Source organism: Trichomycterus rosablanca, unplaced genomic scaffold (assembly GCF_030014385.1).
Source record: "Trichomycterus rosablanca isolate fTriRos1 unplaced genomic scaffold, fTriRos1.hap1 scaffold_227, whole genome shotgun sequence".
In the NCBI taxonomy this organism is placed as follows: Eukaryota; Metazoa; Chordata; class Actinopteri; order Siluriformes; family Trichomycteridae; genus Trichomycterus; species Trichomycterus rosablanca.
The window spans coordinates 17,414-36,179 of NW_026947055.1; the positions used below are offsets into that span (position 1 = coordinate 17,414).

Here is an 18,766-nt window from a genome sequence, read left to right on the forward strand (position 1 = left end):
CACACCGTTCAAACTCACGGTGAGCTCCACTCGTCTACTCATCACACCAGCACAAACCTCACCGAACGCAAACGCCGCTATTCTGCAACATCAAAACGACCACGCCGACATTTGCCTGAAAATAAGAAAAAAAAACCAAAAAAAAAACCACTTGGTTCAACCAAAACAGAAGAAAAAAATGATCATTTCAAATTGATCTACAAAAAAGAAAAGAAAAAACACTGTAAAAATCCACCTGACAAGCATGCCCTTTACAGGTTTGGCATAGCTCAATCATGAAACGGTCAAATTAGCCTAAAAAATAGTGCAAACGGCTAATTATGTGCCCAGTGCTAAAGCTGATCTAAAATACCGGTCTCTTTAACGTTTGTATCAACAAGCTTTTTATGTAAACGCTGCCTATCCAAAAATAGCTCTGGACGACCACTTTTTTTCCAAGGCAAAAACGCCACAAATCCGTTCTATCCGAGCTTCAAATCGAAATACGACGAATCAGAACGAAAATCATACAGAACAAGAAAAAAATGAATACGGTCTCGCTCAATTTTACAAGCTCTTGCTTTGCCACCACAGAAATCAAGGGAAAGCGCGAACGCGGTCCCTCATTATCAGAAATTAGCGTTCTATTTCACGTTTGTATCAACAAGCTTTTAATGCAAACGCTGCCTATCCAAAAATAGCTCTGAACTACCACTTTTTGCCCCACGAATCCGTCCAATTGATCGGAACTGCACGCAAAAGAACAACGAATCAGAATGAAAATCATACAGAACAAGAAACTAATTGAATACGGTCGGCTAAAATCTACAAGCTCTATCTTTGCCACCACAGAAATCAGGGAAGAGCGCGAACGCAGTCCCCCACTAACTTTATATATAAGTTAAATATCCTACTGTGTTTTTTCATTTTTTATTTTATTAATAATTTTGGCGATGGGTGCCCTTTTTTTGGCTTGAGCACCTGCCCCCAAAAATGTCTGTGCACGTGCCTGGCCCAGTGCTAAAGCTGATTTAAAATACCGGTCTCTTTAACGTTTGTATCAACAAGCTTTTTATGTAAACGCTGCCTTTCCAAAAATAGCTCTGGACGACCACTTTTGTCCCAACGCAAAAATGCCTGATCCGAGCTGCACATCGAACAAAATCTACAAACTCTATTTTTGCCACCACAGAAATCAGGGGAGAGCGCGAACGCAGTCCCCCACTAACTTTATATATAAGTTAAATATCCTACTGTGTTTTTTCATTTTTTATTTTATTAATAATTTTGGCGATGGGTGCCCTTTTTTTGGCTTGAGCACCTGCCCCCAAAAATGTCTGTGCACGTGCCTGGCCCAGTGCTAAAGCTGATTTAAAATACCGGTCTCTTTAGTCAAGAAACTAATTGAATACGGTCGGCTAAAATCTACAAGCTCTATCTTTGCCACCACAGAAATAAGGGGAGAGCGCGAACGCAGTCCCCCACTAACTTTATATATAAGTTAAATATTCTACTGTGTTTTTTCATTTTTTATTTTATTAATAATTTTGGCGATGGGTGCCCTTTTTTTGGCTTGAGCACCTGCCCCCAAAAATGTCTGTGCACGTGCCTGGCCCAGTGCTAAAGCTGATTTAAAATACCGGTCTCTTTAACGTTTGTATCAACAAGCTTTTTATGTAAACGCTGCCTTTCCAAAAATAGCTCTGGACGACCACTTTTGTCCCAACGCAAAAATGCCACAAATCCGTTCTCCTGATCCGAGCAGCACATCGAACAACGACGGTCGGCTAAAATCTGCAAACTCTATTTTTGCCACCACAGAAATCAGGGGAGAGCGCGAACGCAGTCCCCCACAATCAGAAATTATGCAGTCGAGATTCCCACATTTGGGGAATTCGCAGCGGTCAGCACAACCGGAGTGCAATGGCTGAGCCTCGCCCTGGGTGAACCACCTTCTTGATCATGGTCTCGCCCCTGCCAGGTAAGTATGAGGTGTAGAGGCACCGCCGAACAGAGACACCGAATCACACACCGTTCAAACTCACGGTGAGCTCCACTCGTCTACTCATCACACCAGCACAAACCTCACCGAACGCAAACGCCGCTATTCTGCAACATCAAAACGACCACGCCGACATTTGCCTGAAAATAAGAAAAAAAAAAAAAAAAAAACACTTGGTTCAACCAAAACAGAAGAAAAAAATGATCATTTCAAATTGATCTACAAAAAAGAAAAGAAAAAAACACTGTAAAAATCCACCTGACAAGCATGCCCTTTACAGGTTTGGCATAGCTCAATCATGAAACGGTCAAATTAGCCTAAGAAATAGTGCAAACGGCTAATTATGTGCCCAGTGCTAAAGCTGATCTAAAATACCGGTCTCTTTAACGTTTGTATCAACAAGCTTTTTATGTAAACGCTGCCTATCCAAAAATAGCTCTGGACGACCACTTTTTTTCCAAGGCAAAAACGCCACAAATCCGTTCTATCCGAGCTTCAAATCGAAATACGACGAATCAGAACGAAAATCATACAGAACAAGAAAAAAATGAATACGGTCTCGCTCAATTTTACAAGCTCTTGCTTTGCCACCACAGAAATCAAGGGAAAGCGCGAACGCGGTCCCTCATTATCAGAAATTAGCGTTCTATTTCACGTTTGTATCAACAAGCTTTTTATGCAAACGCTGCCTATCCAAAAATAGCTCTGAACTACCACTTTTTGCCCCACGAATCCGTCCAATTGATCGGAACTGCACGCAAAAGAACAACGAATCAGAATGAAAATCATACAGAACAAGAAACTAATTGAATACGGTCGGCTAAAATCTACAAGCTCGAACGCAGTCCCCCACTAACTTTATATATAAGTTAAATATCCTACTGTGTTTTTTCATTTTTTATTTTATTAATAATTTTGGCGATGAGTGCCCTTTTTTTGGCTTGAGCACCTGCCCCCAAAAATGTCTGTGCACGTGCCTGGCCCAGTGCTAAAGCTGATTTAAAATACCGGTCTCTTTAACGTTTGTATCAACAAGCTTTTTATGTAAGCTGCCTTTTATGTTATGCTGCCTTTCCAAAAATAGCTCTGGACGACCACTTTTGTCCCAACGCAAAAATGCCACAAATCCGTTCTCCTGATCCGAGCTGCACATCGAACAACGACGGTCGGCTAAAATCTACAAACTCTATTTTTGCCACCACAGAAATCAGGGAAGAGCGCGAACGCAGTCCCCCACTATCAGAAATTATGCAGTCGAGATTCCCACATTTGGGGAATTCGCAGCGGTCAGCACAACCGGAGTGCAATGGCTGAGCCTCGCCCTGGGTGAACCACCTTCTTGATCATGGTCTCGCTCCTGCCAGGTAAGTATGAGGTGTAGAGGCACCGCCGAACAGAGACACCGAATCACACACCGTTCAAACTCACGGTGAGCTCCACTCGTCTACTCATCACACCAGCACAAAACGCCGCTATTCTGCAACATCAAAACGACCACGCCGACATTTGACTGAAAATAAGAAAAAAAAACCACTTGGTTCAACCAAAACAGAAGAAAAAAATGATCATTTCAAATTGATCTACAAAAAAGAAAAAAGAAAACACTGTAAAAATCCACCTGACAAGCATGCCCTTTACATGTTTGGCATAGCTCAATCATGAAACGGTCAAATTAGCCTAAGAAATAGTGCAAACGGCTAATTATGTGCCCAGTGCTAAAGCTGATCTAAAATACCGGTCTCTTTAACGTTTGTATCAACAAGCTTTTTATGTAAACGCTGCCTATCCAAAAACAGCTCTGGACGACCACTTTTTTTCCAAGGCAAAAACGCCACAAATCCGTTCTTGATCCGAGCTGCAAATCGAAATACGACGAATCAGAATGAAAATCATACAGAACAAGAAACAAAATGAATACGGTCTCGCTCAATTTTACAAGCTCTTGCTTTGCCACCACAGAAATCAAGGGAAAGCGCGAACGCGGTCCCTCATTATCAGAAATTAGCGTTCTATTTCACGTTTGTATCAACAAGCTTTTTATGTAAACGCTGCCTATCCAAAAATAGCTCTGAACGACCACTTTTTTCCCCACGAATCCGTCCAATTGATAGGAACTGCACGCAAAAGAACAACGAATCAGAATGAAAATCATACAGAACAAGAAACTAATTGAATACGGTCGGCTAAAATCTACAAGCTCTATCTTTGCCACCACAGAAATCAGGGGAGAGCGCGAACGCAGTCCCCCACTAACTTTATATATAAGTTAAATATCCTACTGTGTTTTTTCATTTTTTATTTTATTAATAATTTTGGCGATGGGTGCCCTTTTTTTGGCTTGAGCACCTGCCCCCAAAAATGTCTGTGCACGTGCCTGGCCCAGTGCTAAAGCTGATTTAAAATACCGGTCTCTTTAACGTTTGTATCAACAAGCTTTCTATGTAAGCTGCCTTTTATGTTATGCTGCCTTTCCAAAAATAGCTCTGGACGACCACTTTTGTCCCAACGCAAAAATGCCACAAATCCGTTCTCCTGATCCGAGCTGCACATCGAACAACGACGGTCGGCTAAAACCTACAAACTCTATTTTTGCCACCACAGAAATCAGGGGAGAGCGCGAACGCAGTCCCCCACTATCAGAAATTATGCAGTCGAGATTCCCACATTTGGGGAATTCGCAGCGGTCAGCACAACCGGAGTGCAATGGCTGAGCCTCGCCCTGGGTGAACCACCTTCTTGATCATGGTCTCGCCCCTGCCAGGTAAGTATGAGGTGTAGAGGCACCGCCGAACAGAGACACCGAATCACACACCGTTCAAACTCACGGTGAGCTCCACTCGTCTACTCATCACACCAGCACAAACCTCACCGAACGCAAACGCCGCTATTCTGCAACATCAAAACGACCACGCCGACATGTGCCTGAAAATAAGAAAAAAAACAGAAAAAAAAACACTTGGTTCAACCAAAACAGAAGAAAAAAATGATCATTTCAAATTGATCTACAAAAAAGAAAAGAAAAAACACTGTAAAAATCCACCTGACAAGCATGCCCTTTACAGGTTTGGCATAGCTCAATCATGAAACGGTCAAATTAGCCTAAGAAATAGTGCAAACGGCTAATTATGTGCCCAGTGCTAAAGCTGATCTAAAATACCGGTCTCTTTAACGTTTGTATCAACAAGCTTTTTATGTAAACGCTGCCTATCCAAAAATAGCTCTGGACGACCACTTTTTTTCCAAGGCAAAAACGCCACAAATCCGTTCTATCCGAGCTTCAAATCGAAATACGACGAATCAGAACGAAAATCATACAGAACAAGAAAAAAATGAATACGGTCTCGCTCAATTTTACAAGCTCTTGCTTTGCCACCACAGAAATCAAGGGAAAGCGCGAACGCGGTCCCTCATTATCAGAAATTAGCGTTCTATTTCACGTTTGTATCAACAAGCTTTTTATGCAAACGCTGCCTATCCAAAAATAGCTCTGAACTACCACTTTTTGCCCCACGAATCCGTCCAATTGATCGGAACTGCACGCAAAAGAACAACGAATCAGAATGAAAATCATACAGAACAAGAAACTAATTGAATACGGTCGGCTAAAATCTACAAGCTCTATCTTTGCCACCACAGAAATCAGGGAAGAGCGCGAACGCAGTCCCCCACTAACTTTATATATAAGTTAAATATCCTACTGTGTTTTTTCATTTTTTATTTTATTAATAATTTTGGCGATGGGTGCCCTTTTTTTGGCTTGAGCACCTGCCCCCAAAAATGTCTGTGCACGTGCCTGGCCCAGTGCTAAAGCTGATTTAAAATACCGGTCTCTTTAACGTTTGTATCAACAAGCTTTTTATGTAAACGCTGCCTTTCCAAAAATAGCTCTGGACGACCACTTTTGTCCCAACGCAAAAATGCCTGATCCGAGCTGCACATCGAACAAAATCTACAAACTCTATTTTTGCCACCACAGAAATCAGGGGAGAGCGCGAACGCAGTCCCCCACTAACTTTATATATAAGTTAAATATCCTACTGTGTTTTTTCATTTTTTATTTTATTAATAATTTTGGCGATGGGTGCCCTTTTTTTGGCTTGAGCACCTGCCCCCAAAAATGTCTGTGCACGTGCCTGGCCCAGTGCTAAAGCTGATTTAAAATACCGGTCTCTTTAACGTTTGTATCAACAAGCTTTTTATGTAAACGCTGCCTTTCCAAAAATAGCTCTGGACGACCACTTTTATACCAACGCAAAAATGCCACAAATCCGTTCTCCTGATCCGAGCTGCACATCGAACAACGACGGTCGGCTAAAATCTGCAAACTCTATTTTTGCCACCACAGAAATCAGGGGAGAGCGCGAACGCAGTCCCCCACTATCAGAAATTATGCAGTCGAGATTCCCACATTTGGGGAATTCGCAGCAGTCAGCACAACCAGAGTGCAATGGCTGAGCCTCGCCCTGGGTGAACCACCTTCTTGATCATGGTCTCGCCCCTGCCAGGTAAGTATGAGGTGTAGAAGCACCGCCGAACAGAGACACCGAATCACACACCGTTCAAACTCACGGTGAGCTCCACTCGTCTACTCATCACACCAGCACAAACCTCACCGAACGCAAACGCCGCTATTCTGCAACATCAAAACGACCACGCCGACATTTGCCTGAAAATAAGAAAAAAAAAACAAAAAAAAAACCACTTGGTTCAACCAAAACAGAAGAAAAAAATGATCATTTCAAATTGATCTACAAAAAAGAAAAGAAAAAACACTGTAAAAATCCACCTGACAAGCATGCCCTTTACAGGTTTGGCATAGCTCAATCATGAAACGGTCAAATTAGCCTAAAAAATAGTGCAAACGGCTAATTATGTGCCCAGTGCTAAAGCTGATCTAAAATACCGGTCTCTTTAACGTTTGTATCAACAAGCTTTTTATGTAAACGCTGCCTATCCAAAAATAGCTCTGGACGACCACTTTTTTTCCAAGGCAAAAACGCCACAAATCCGTTCTATCCGAGCTTCAAATCGAAATACGACGAATCAGAACGAAAATCATACAGAACAAGAAAAAAATGAATACGGTCTCGCTCAATTTTACAAGCTCTTGCTTTGCCACCACAGAAATCAAGGGAAAGCGCGAACGCGGTCCCTCATTATCAGAAATTAGCGTTCTATTTCACGTTTGTATCAACAAGCTTTTAATGCAAACGCTGCCTATCCAAAAATAGCTCTGAACTACCACTTTTTGCCCCACGAATCCGTCCAATTGATCGGAACTGCACGCAAAAGAACAACGAATCAGAATGAAAATCATACAGAACAAGAAACTAATTGAATACGGTCGGCTAAAATCTACAAGCTCTATCTTTGCCACCACAGAAATCAGGGAAGAGCGCGAACGCAGTCCCCCACTAACTTTATATATAAGTTAAATATCCTACTGTGTTTTTTCATTTTTTATTTTATTAATAATTTTGGCGATGGGTGCCCTTTTTTTGGCTTGAGCACCTGCCCCCAAAAATGTCTGTGCACGTGCCTGGCCCAGTGCTAAAGCTGATTTAAAATACCGGTCTCTTTAACGTTTGTATCAACAAGCTTTTTATGTAAACGCTGCCTTTCCAAAAATAGCTCTGGACGACCACTTTTGTCCCAACGCAAAAATGCCTGATCCGAGCTGCACATCGAACAAAATCTACAAACTCTATTTTTGCCACCACAGAAATCAGGGGAGAGCGCGAACGCAGTCCCCCACTAACTTTATATATAAGTTAAATATCCTACTGTGTTTTTTCATTTTTTATTTTATTAATAATTTTGGCGATGGGTGCCCTTTTTTTGGCTTGAGCACCTGCCCCCAAAAATGTCTGTGCACGTGCCTGGCCCAGTGCTAAAGCTGATTTAAAATACCGGTCTCTTTAACGTTTGTATCAACAAGCTTTTTATGTAAGCTGCCTTTTATGTTATGCTGCCTTTCCAAAAATAGCTCTGGACGACCACTTTTGTCCCAACGCAAAAATGCCACAAATCCGTTCTCCTGATCCGAGCTGCACATCGAACAACGACGGTCGGCTAAAACCTACAAACTCTATTTTTGCCACCACAGAAATCAGGGGAGAGCGCGAACGCGGTCCCTCATTATCAGAAATTAGCGTTCTATTTCACGTTTGTATCAACAAGCTTTTTATGTAAACGCTGCCTATCCAAAAATAGCTCTGAACGACCACTTTTTTCCCCACGAATGCGTCCAATTGATCGGAACTGCACGCAAAAGAACAACGAATCAGAATGAAAATCATACAGAACAAGAAACTAATTGAATACGGTCGGCTAAAATCTACAAGCTCTATCTTTGCCACCACAGAAATCAGGGGAGAGCGCGAACGCAGTCCCCCACTAACTTTATATATAAGTTAAATATCCTACTGTGTTTTTTCAATTTTTATTTCATTAATAATTTTGGCGATGGGTGCTCTTTATTTGGCTTGAGCACCTGCCCCCAAAAATGTCTGTGCACGTGCCTGGCCCAGTGCTAAAGCTGATTTAAAATACCGGTCTCTTTAGTCAAGAAACTAATTGAATACGGTCGGCTAAAATCTACAAGCTCTATCTTTGCCACCACAGAAATAAGGGGAGAGCGCGAACGCAGTCCCCCACTAACTTTATATATAAGTTAAATATCCTACTGTGTTTTTTCATTTTTTATTTTATTAATAATTTTGGCGATGGGTGCCCTTTTTTTGGCTTGAGCACCTGCCCCCAAAAATGTCTGTGCACGTGCCTGGCCCAGTGCTAAAGCTGATTTAAAATACCGGTCTCTTTAACGTTTGTATCAACAAGCTTTTTATGTAAACGCTGCCTTTCCAAAAATAGCTCTGGACGACCACTTTTGTCCCAACGCAAAAATGCCACAAATCCGTTCTCCTGATCCGAGCAGCACATCGAACAACGACGGTCGGCTAAAATCTGCAAACTCTATTTTTGCCACCACAGAAATCAGGGGAGAGCGCGAACGCAGTCCCCCACAATCAGAAATGATGCAGTCGAGATTCCCACATTTGGGGAATTCGCAGCGGTCAGCACAACCGGAGTGCAATGGCTGAGCCTCGCCCTGGGTGAACCACCTTCTTGATCATGGTCTCGCCCCTGCCAGGTAAGTATGAGGTGTAGAGGCACCGCCGAACAGAGACACCGAATCACACACCGTTCAAACTCACGGTGAGCTCCACTCGTCTACTCATCACACCAGCACAAACCTCACCGAACGCAAACGCCGCTATTCTGCAACATCAAAACGACCACGCCGACATTTGCCTGAAAATAAGAAAAAAAAACAAAAAAAAAACACTTGGTTCAACCAAAACAGAAGAAAAAAATGATCATTTCAAATTGATCTACAAAAAAGAAAAGAAAAAAACACTGTAAAAATCCACCTGACAAGCATGCCCTTTACAGGTTTGGCATAGCTCAATCATGAAACGGTCAAATTAGCCTAAGAAATAGTGCAAACGGCTAATTATGTGCCCAGTGCTAAAGCTGATCTAAAATACCGGTCTCTTTAACGTTTGTATCAACAAGCTTTTTATGTAAACGCTGCCTATCCAAAAATAGCTCTGGACGACCACTTTTTTTCCAAGGCAAAAACGCCACAAATCCGTTCTATCCGAGCTTCAAATCGAAATACGACGAATCAGAACGAAAATCATACAGAACAAGAAAAAAATGAATACGGTCTCGCTCAATTTTACAAGCTCTTGCTTTGCCACCACAGAAATCAAGGGAAAGCGCGAACGCGGTCCCTCATTATCAGAAATTAGCGTTCTATTTCACGTTTGTATCAACAAGCTTTTTATGCAAACGCTGCCTATCCAAAAATAGCTCTGAACTACCACTTTTTGCCCCACGAATCCGTCCAATTGATCGGAACTGCACGCAAAAGAACAACGAATCAGAATGAAAATCATACAGAACAAGAAACTAATTGAATACGGTCGGCTAAAATCTACAAGCTCGAACGCAGTCCCCCACTAACTTTATATATAAGTTAAATATCCTACTGTGTTTTTTCATTTTTTATTTTATTAATAATTTTGGCGATGAGTGCCCTTTTTTTGGCTTGAGCACCTGCCCCCAAAAATGTCTGTGCACGTGCCTGGCCCAGTGCTAAAGCTGATTTAAAATACCGGTCTCTTTAACGTTTGTATCAACAAGCTTTTTATGTAAGCTGCCTTTTATGTTATGCTGCCTTTCCAAAAATAGCTCTGGACGACCACTTTTGTCCCAACGCAAAAATGCCACAAATCCGTTCTCCTGATCCGAGCTGCACATCGAACAACGACGGTCGGCTAAAATCTACAAACTCTATTTTTGCCACCACAGAAATCAGGGGAGAGCGCGAACGCAGTCCCCCACTATCAGAAATGATGCAGTCGAGATTCCCACATTTGGGGAATTCGCAGCGGTCAGCACAACCGGAGTGCAATGGCTGAGCCTCGCCCTGGGTGAACCACCTTCTTGATCATGGTCTCGCTCCTGCCAGGTAAGTATGAGGTGTAGAGGCACCGCCGAACAGAGACACCGAATCACACACCGTTCAAACTCACGGTGAGCTCCACTCGTCTACTCATCACACCAGCACAAAACGCCGCTATTCTGCAACATCAAAACGACCACGCCGACATTTGCCTGAAAATAAGAAAAAAAAACCACTTGGTTCAACCAAAACAGAAGAAAAAAAATGATCATTTCAAATTGATCTACAAAAAAGAAAAAAGAAAACACTGTAAAAATCCACCTGACAAGCATGCCCTTTACATGTTTGGCATAGCTCAATCATGAAACGGTCAAATTAGCCTAAGAAATAGTGCAAACGGCTAATTATGTGCCCAGTGCTAAAGCTGATCTAAAATACCGGTCTCTTTAACGTTTGTATCAACAAGCTTTTTATGTAAACGCTGCCTATCCAAAAACAGCTCTGGACGACCACTTTTTTTCCAAGGCAAAAACGCCACAAATCCGTTCTTGATCCGAGCTGCAAATCGAAATACGACGAATCAGAATGAAAATCATACAGAACAAGAAACAAAATGAATACGGTCTCGCTCAATTTTACAAGCTCTTGCTTTGCCACCACAGAAATCAAGGGAAAGCGCGAACGCGGTCCCTCATTATCAGAAATTAGCGTTCTATTTCACGTTTGTATCAACAAGCTTTTTATGTAAACGCTGCCTATCCAAAAATAGCTCTGAACGACCACTTTTTTCCCCACGAATCCGTCCAATTGATAGGAACTGCACGCAAAAGAACAACGAATCAGAATGAAAATCATACAGAACAAGAAACTAATTGAATACGGTCGGCTAAAATCTACAAGCTCTATCTTTGCCACCACAGAAATCAGGGGAGAGCGCGAACGCAGTCCCCCACTAACTTTATATATAAGTTAAATATCCTACTGTGTTTTTTCATTTTTTATTTTATTAATAATTTTGGCGATGGGTGCCCTTTTTTTGGCTTGAGCACCTGCCCCCAAAAATGTCTGTGCACGTGCCTGGCCCAGTGCTAAAGCTGATTTAAAATACCGGTCTCTTTAACGTTTGTATCAACAAGCTTTCTATGTAAGCTGCCTTTTATGTTATGCTGCCTTTCCAAAAATAGCTCTGGACGACCACTTTTGTCCCAACGCAAAAATGCCACAAATCCGTTCTCCTGATCCGAGCTGCACATCGAACAACGACGGTCGGCTAAAACCTACAAACTCTATTTTTGCCACCACAGAAATCAGGGGAGAGCGCGAACGCAGTCCCCCACTATCAGAAATTATGCAGTCGAGATTCCCACATTTGGGGAATTCGCAGCGGTCAGCACAACCGGAGTGCAATGGCTGAGCCTCGCCCTGGGTGAACCACCTTCTTGATCATGGTCTCGCCCCTGCCAGGTAAGTATGAGGTGTAGAGGCACCGCCGAACAGAGACACCGAATCACACACCGTTCAAACTCACGGTGAGCTCCACTCGTCTACTCATCACACCAGCACAAACCTCACCGAACGCAAACGCCGCTATTCTGCAACATCAAAACGACCACGCCGACATGTGCCTGAAAATAAGAAAAAAAAAAGAAAAAAAAACACTTGGTTCAACCAAAACAGAAGAAAAAAATGATCATTTCAAATTGATCTACAAAAAAGAAAAGAAAAAACACTGTAAAAATCCACCTGACAAGCATGCCCTTTACAGGTTTGGCATAGCTCAATCATGAAACGGTCAAATTAGCCTAAGAAATAGTGCAAACGGCTAATTATGTGCCCAGTGCTAAAGCTGATCTAAAATACCGGTCTCTTTAACGTTTGTATCAACAAGCTTTTTATGTAAACGCTGCCTATCCAAAAATAGCTCTGGACGACCACTTTTTTTCCAAGGCAAAAACGCCACAAATCCGTTCTATCCGAGCTTCAAATCGAAATACGACGAATCAGAACGAAAATCATACAGAACAAGAAAAAAATGAATACGGTCTCGCTCAATTTTACAAGCTCTTGCTTTGCCACCACAGAAATCAAGGGAAAGCGCGAACGCGGTCCCTCATTATCAGAAATTAGCGTTCTATTTCACGTTTGTATCAACAAGCTTTTTATGCAAACGCTGCCTATCCAAAAATAGCTCTGAACTACCACTTTTTGCCCCACGAATCCGTCCAATTGATCGGAACTGCACGCAAAAGAACAACGAATCAGAATGAAAATCATACAGAACAAGAAACTAATTGAATACGGTCGGCTAAAATCTACAAGCTCTATCTTTGCCACCACAGAAATCAGGGAAGAGCGCGAACGCAGTCCCCCACTAACTTTATATATAAGTTAAATATCCTACTGTGTTTTTTCATTTTTTATTTTATTAATAATTTTGGCGATGGGTGCCCTTTTTTTGGCTTGAGCACCTGCCCCCAAAAATGTCTGTGCACGTGCCTGGCCCAGTGCTAAAGCTGATTTAAAATACCGGTCTCTTTAACGTTTGTATCAACAAGCTTTTTATGTAAACGCTGCCTTTCCAAAAATAGCTCTGGACGACCACTTTTGTCCCAACGCAAAAATGCCTGATCCGAGCTGCACATCGAACAAAATCTACAAACTCTATTTTTGCCACCACAGAAATCAGGGGAGAGCGCGAACGCAGTCCCCCACTAACTTTATATATAAGTTAAATATCCTACTGTGTTTTTTCATTTTTTATTTTATTAATAATTTTGGCGATGGGTGCCCTTTTTTTGGCTTGAGCACCTGCCCCCAAAAATGTCTGTGCACGTGCCTGGCCCAGTGCTAAAGCTGATTTAAAATACCGGTCTCTTTAACGTTTGTATCAACAAGCTTTTTATGTAAGCTGCCTTTTATGTTATGCTGCCTTTCCAAAAATAGCTCTGGACGACCACTTTTGTCCCAACGCAAAAATGCCACAAATCCGTTCTCCTGATCCGAGCTGCACATCGAACAACGACGGTCGGCTAAAACCTACAAACTCTATTTTTGCCACCACAGAAATCAGGGGAGAGCGCGAACGCGGTCCCTCATTATCAGAAATTAGCGTTCTATTTCACGTTTGTATCAACAAGCTTTTTATGTAAACGCTGCCTATCCAAAAATAGCTCTGAACGACCACTTTTTTCCCCACGAATGCGTCCAATTGATCGGAACTGCACGCAAAAGAACAACGAATCAGAATGAAAATCATACAGAACAAGAAACTAATTGAATACGGTCGGCTAAAATCTACAAGCTCTATCTTTGCCACCACAGAAATCAGGGGAGAGCGCGAACGCAGTCCCCCACTAACTTTATATATAAGTTAAATATCCTACTGTGTTTTTTCAATTTTTATTTCATTAATAATTTTGGCGATGGGTGCTCTTTATTTGGCTTGAGCACCTGCCCCCAAAAATGTCTGTGCACGTGCCTGGCCCAGTGCTAAAGCTGATTTAAAATACCGGTCTCTTTAGTCAAGAAACTAATTGAATACGGTCGGCTAAAATCTACAAGCTCTATCTTTGCCACCACAGAAATCAGGGGAGAGCGCGAACGCAGTCCCCCACTAACTTTATATATAAGTTAAATATCCTACTGTGTTTTTTCATTTTTTATTTCATTAATAATTTTGGCGATGGGTGCCCTTTTTTTGGCTTGAGCACCTGCCCCCAAAAATGTCTGTGCACGTGCCTGGCCCAGTGCTAAAGCTGATTTAAAATACCGGTCTCTTTAACGTTTGTATCAACAAGCTTTTTATGTAAACGCTGCCTTTCCAAAAATAGCTCTGGACGACCACTTTTGTCCCAACGCAAAAATGCCACAAATCCGTTCTCCTGATCCGAGCAGCACATCGAACAACGACGGTCGGCTAAAATCTGCAAACTCTATTTTTGCCACCACAGAAATCAGGGGAGAGCGCGAACGCAGTCCCCCACAATCAGAAATTATGCAGTCGAGATTCCCACATTTGGGGAATTCGCAGCGGTCAGCACAACCGGAGTGCAATGGCTGAGCCTCGCCCTGGGTGAACCACCTTCTTGATCATGGTCTCGCCCCTGCCAGGTAAGTATGAGGTGTAGAGGCACCGCCGAACAGAGACACCGAATCACACACCGTTCAAACTCACGGTGAGCTCCACTCGTCTACTCATCACACCAGCACAAACCTCACCGAACGCAAACGCCGCTATTCTGCAACATCAAAACGACCACGCCGACATTTGCCTGAAAATAAGAAAAAAAAAAAAAGAAAAAAACACTTGGTTCAACCAAAACAGAAGAAAAAAATGATCATTTCAAATTGATCTACAAAAAAGAAAAGAAAAAAACACTGTAAAAATCCACCTGACAAGCATGCCCTTTACAGGTTTGGCATAGCTCAATCATGAAACGGTCAAATTAGCCTAAGAAATAGTGCAAACGGCTAATTATGTGCCCAGTGCTAAAGCTGATCTAAAATACCGGTCTCTTTAACGTTTGTATCAACAAGCTTTTTATGTAAACGCTGCCTATCCAAAAATAGCTCTGGACGACCACTTTTTTTCCAAGGCAAAAACGCCACAAATCCGTTCTATCCGAGCTTCAAATCGAAATACGACGAATCAGAACGAAAATCATACAGAACAAGAAAAAAATGAATACGGTCTCGCTCAATTTTACAAGCTCTTGCTTTGCCACCACAGAAATCAAGGGAAAGCGCGAACGCGGTCCCTCATTATCAGAAATTAGCGTTCTATTTCACGTTTGTATCAACAAGCTTTTTATGCAAACGCTGCCTATCCAAAAATAGCTCTGAACTACCACTTTTTGCCCCACGAATCCGTCCAATTGATCGGAACTGCACGCAAAAGAACAACGAATCAGAATGAAAATCATACAGAACAAGAAACTAATTGAATACGGTCGGCTAAAATCTACAAGCTCGAACGCAGTCCCCCACTAACTTTATATATAAGTTAAATATCCTACTGTGTTTTTTCATTTTTTATTTTATTAATAATTTTGGCGATGAGTGCCCTTTTTTTGGCTTGAGCACCTGCCCCCAAAAATGTCTGTGCACGTGCCTGGCCCAGTGCTAAAGCTGATTTAAAATACCGGTCTCTTTAACGTTTGTATCAACAAGCTTTTTATGTAAGCTGCCTTTTATGTTATGCTGCCTTTCCAAAAATAGCTCTGGACGACCACTTTTGTCCCAACGCAAAAATGCCACAAATCCGTTCTCCTGATCCGAGCTGCACATCGAACAACGACGGTCGGCTAAAATCTACAAACTCTATTTTTGCCACCACAGAAATCAGGGGAGAGCGCGAACGCAGTCCCCCACTATCAGAAATGATGCAGTCGAGATTCCCACATTTGGGGAATTCGCAGCGGTCAGCACAACCGGAGTGCAATGGCTGAGCCTCGCCCTGGGTGAACCACCTTCTTGATCATGGTCTCGCTCCTGCCAGGTAAGTATGAGGTGTAGAGGCACCGCCGAACAGAGACACCGAATCACACACCGTTCAAACTCACGGTGAGCTCCACTCGTCTACTCATCACACCAGCACAAAACGCCGCTATTCTGCAACATCAAAACGACCACGCCGACATTTGCCTGAAAATAAGAAAAAAAAACCACTTGGTTCAACCAAAACAGAAGAAAAAAATGATCATTTCAAATTGATCTACAAAAAAGAAAAAAGAAAACACTGTAAAAATCCACCTGACAAGCATGCCCTTTACATGTTTGGCATAGCTCAATCATGAAACGGTCAAATTAGCCTAAGAAATAGTGCAAACGGCTAATTATGTGCCCAGTGCTAAAGCTGATCTAAAATACCGGTCTCTTTAACGTTTGTATCAACAAGCTTTTTATGTAAACGCTGCCTATCCAAAAACAGCTCTGGACGACCACTTTTTTTCCAAGGCAAAAACGCCACAAATCCGTTCTTGATCCGAGCTGCAAATCGAAATACGACGAATCAGAATGAAAATCATACAGAACAAGAAACAAAATGAATACGGTCTCGCTCAATTTTACAAGCTCTTGCTTTGCCACCACAGAAATCAAGGGAAAGCGCGAACGCGGTCCCTCATTATCAGAAATTAGCGTTCTATTTCACGTTTGTATCAACAAGCTTTTTATGTAAACGCTGCCTATCCAAAAATAGCTCTGAACGACCACTTTTTTCCCCACGAATCCGTCCAATTGATAGGAACTGCACGCAAAAGAACAACGAATCAGAATGAAAATCATACAGAACAAGAAACTAATTGAATACGGTCGGCTAAAATCTACAAGCTCTATCTTTGCCACCACAGAAATCAGGGGAGAGCGCGAACGCAGTCCCCCACTAACTTTATATATAAGTTAAATATCCTACTGTGTTTTTTCATTTTTTATTTTATTAATAATTTTGGCGATGGGTGCCCTTTTTTTGGCTTGAGCACCTGCCCCCAAAAATGTCTGTGCACGTGCCTGGCCCAGTGCTAAAGCTGATTTAAAATACCGGTCTCTTTAACGTTTGTATCAACAAGCTTTCTATGTAAGCTGCCTTTTATGTTATGCTGCCTTTCCAAAAATAGCTCTGGACGACCACTTTTGTCCCAACGCAAAAATGCCACAAATCCGTTCTCCTGATCCGAGCTGCACATCGAACAACGACGGTCGGCTAAAACCTACAAACTCTATTTTTGCCACCACAGAAATCAGGGAAGAGCGCGAACGCAGTCCCCCACTATCAGAAATTATGCAGTCGAGATTCCCACATTTGGGGAATTCGCAGCGGTCAGCACAACCGGAGTGCAATAGCTGAGCCTCGCCCTGGGTGAACCACCTTCTTGATCATGGTCTCGCCCCTGCCAGGTAAGTATGAGGTGTAGAGGCACCGCCGAACAGAGACACCGAATCACACACCGTTCAAACTCACGGTGAGCTCCACTCGTCTACTCATCACACCAGCACAAACCTCACCGAACGCAAACGCCGCTATTCTGCAACATCAAAACGACCACGCCGACATTTGCCTGAAAATAAGAAAAAAAAAAAAAAAAAAAAAAAAACACTTGGTTCAACCAAAACAGAAGAAAAAAATGATCATTTCAAATTGATCTACAAAAAAGAAAAGAAAAAAACACTGTAAAAATCCACCTGACAAGCATGCCCTTTACAGGTTTGGCATAGCTCAATCATGAAACGGTCAAATTAGCCTAAGAAATAGTGCAAACGGCTAATTATGTGCCCAGTGCTAAAGCTGATCTAAAATACCGGTCTCTTTAACGTTTGTATCAACAAGCTTTTTATGTAAACGCTGCCTATCCAAAAATAGCTCTGGACGACCACTTTTTTTCCAAGGCAAAAACGCCACAAATCCGTTCTATCCGAGCTTCAAATCGAAATACGACGAATCAGAACGAAAATCATACAGAACAAGAAAAAAATGAATACGGTCTCGCTCAATTTTACAAGCTCTTGCTTTGCCACCACAGAAATCAAGGGAAAGCGCGAACGCGGTCCCTCATTATCAGAAATTAGCGTTCTATTTCACGTTTGTATCAACAAGCTTTTTATGCAAACGCTGCCTATCCAAAAATAGCTCTGAACTACCACTTTTTGCCCCACGAATCCGTCCAATTGATCGGAACTGCACGCAAAAGAACAACGAATCAGAATGAAAATCATACAGAACAAGAAACTAATTGAATACGGTCGGCTAAAATCTACAAGCTCGAACGCAGTCCCCCACTAACTTTATATATAAGTTAAATATCCTACTGTGTTTTTTCATTTTTTATTTTATTAATAATTTTGGCGATGAGTGCCCTTTTTTTGGCTTGAGCACCTGCCCCCAAAAATGTCTGTGCACGTGCCTGGCCCAGTGCTAAAGCTGATTTAAAATACCGGTCTCTTTAACGTTTGTATCAACAAGCTTTTTATGTAAGCTGCCTTTTATGTTATGCTGCCTTTCCAAAAATAGCTCTGGACGACCACTTTTGTCCCAACGCAAAAATGCCACAAATCCGTTCTCCTGATCCGAGCTGCACATCGAACAACGACGGTCGGCTAAAATCTACAAACTCTATTTTTGCCACCACAGAAATCAGGGGAGAGCGCGAACGCAGTCCCCCACTATCAGAAATGATGCAGTCGAGATTCCCACATTTGGGGAATTCGCAGCGGTCAGCACAACCGGAGTGCAATGGCTGAGCCTCGCCCTGGGTGAACCACCTTCTTGATCATGGTCTCGCTTCTGCCAGGTAAGTATGAGGTGTAGAGGCACCGCC

At 42.4% G+C, this 18,766-nt stretch overlaps 11 non-coding genes across 11 annotated transcripts; all 11 read right to left on the bottom strand.

Moving 5' to 3' along the window:
• Window positions 1–1,804: 1,804 nt before the first annotated feature.
• Window positions 1,805–1,968, bottom strand: LOC134306812 (U1 spliceosomal RNA). Its single transcript, XR_010009488.1, has one exon. It is a non-coding gene; the product is annotated as a U1 spliceosomal RNA (small nuclear RNA).
• A 1,221-nt stretch (window positions 1,969–3,189) lies between these two features.
• On the bottom strand, window positions 3,190–3,353 carry LOC134306834 (U1 spliceosomal RNA). The gene has a single exon (XR_010009509.1). It is a non-coding gene; the product is annotated as a U1 spliceosomal RNA (small nuclear RNA).
• Window positions 3,354–4,586: 1,233 nt separating this feature from the next.
• LOC134306842 (U1 spliceosomal RNA) lies at window positions 4,587–4,750 on the bottom strand. Its single transcript, XR_010009516.1, has one exon. It is a non-coding gene; the product is annotated as a U1 spliceosomal RNA (small nuclear RNA).
• A 1,580-nt stretch (window positions 4,751–6,330) lies between these two features.
• LOC134306819 (U1 spliceosomal RNA) lies at window positions 6,331–6,494 on the bottom strand. Its single transcript, XR_010009495.1, has one exon. It is a non-coding gene; the product is annotated as a U1 spliceosomal RNA (small nuclear RNA).
• Window positions 6,495–8,978: 2,484 nt separating this feature from the next.
• LOC134306828 (U1 spliceosomal RNA) lies at window positions 8,979–9,142 on the bottom strand. The gene has a single exon (XR_010009503.1). It is a non-coding gene; the product is annotated as a U1 spliceosomal RNA (small nuclear RNA).
• Window positions 9,143–10,364: 1,222 nt separating this feature from the next.
• On the bottom strand, window positions 10,365–10,528 carry LOC134306840 (U1 spliceosomal RNA). The gene has a single exon (XR_010009514.1). It is a non-coding gene; the product is annotated as a U1 spliceosomal RNA (small nuclear RNA).
• A 1,234-nt stretch (window positions 10,529–11,762) lies between these two features.
• On the bottom strand, window positions 11,763–11,926 carry LOC134306848 (U1 spliceosomal RNA). Its single transcript, XR_010009522.1, has one exon. It is a non-coding gene; the product is annotated as a U1 spliceosomal RNA (small nuclear RNA).
• Window positions 11,927–14,408: 2,482 nt separating this feature from the next.
• Window positions 14,409–14,572, bottom strand: LOC134306813 (U1 spliceosomal RNA). The gene has a single exon (XR_010009489.1). It is a non-coding gene; the product is annotated as a U1 spliceosomal RNA (small nuclear RNA).
• A 1,223-nt stretch (window positions 14,573–15,795) lies between these two features.
• On the bottom strand, window positions 15,796–15,959 carry LOC134306841 (U1 spliceosomal RNA). The gene has a single exon (XR_010009515.1). It is a non-coding gene; the product is annotated as a U1 spliceosomal RNA (small nuclear RNA).
• Window positions 15,960–17,192: 1,233 nt separating this feature from the next.
• Window positions 17,193–17,356, bottom strand: LOC134306833 (U1 spliceosomal RNA). Its single transcript, XR_010009508.1, has one exon. It is a non-coding gene; the product is annotated as a U1 spliceosomal RNA (small nuclear RNA).
• Window positions 17,357–18,583: 1,227 nt separating this feature from the next.
• LOC134306847 (U1 spliceosomal RNA) lies at window positions 18,584–18,747 on the bottom strand. Its single transcript, XR_010009521.1, has one exon. It is a non-coding gene; the product is annotated as a U1 spliceosomal RNA (small nuclear RNA).
• Window positions 18,748–18,766: the final 19 nt, after the last annotated feature.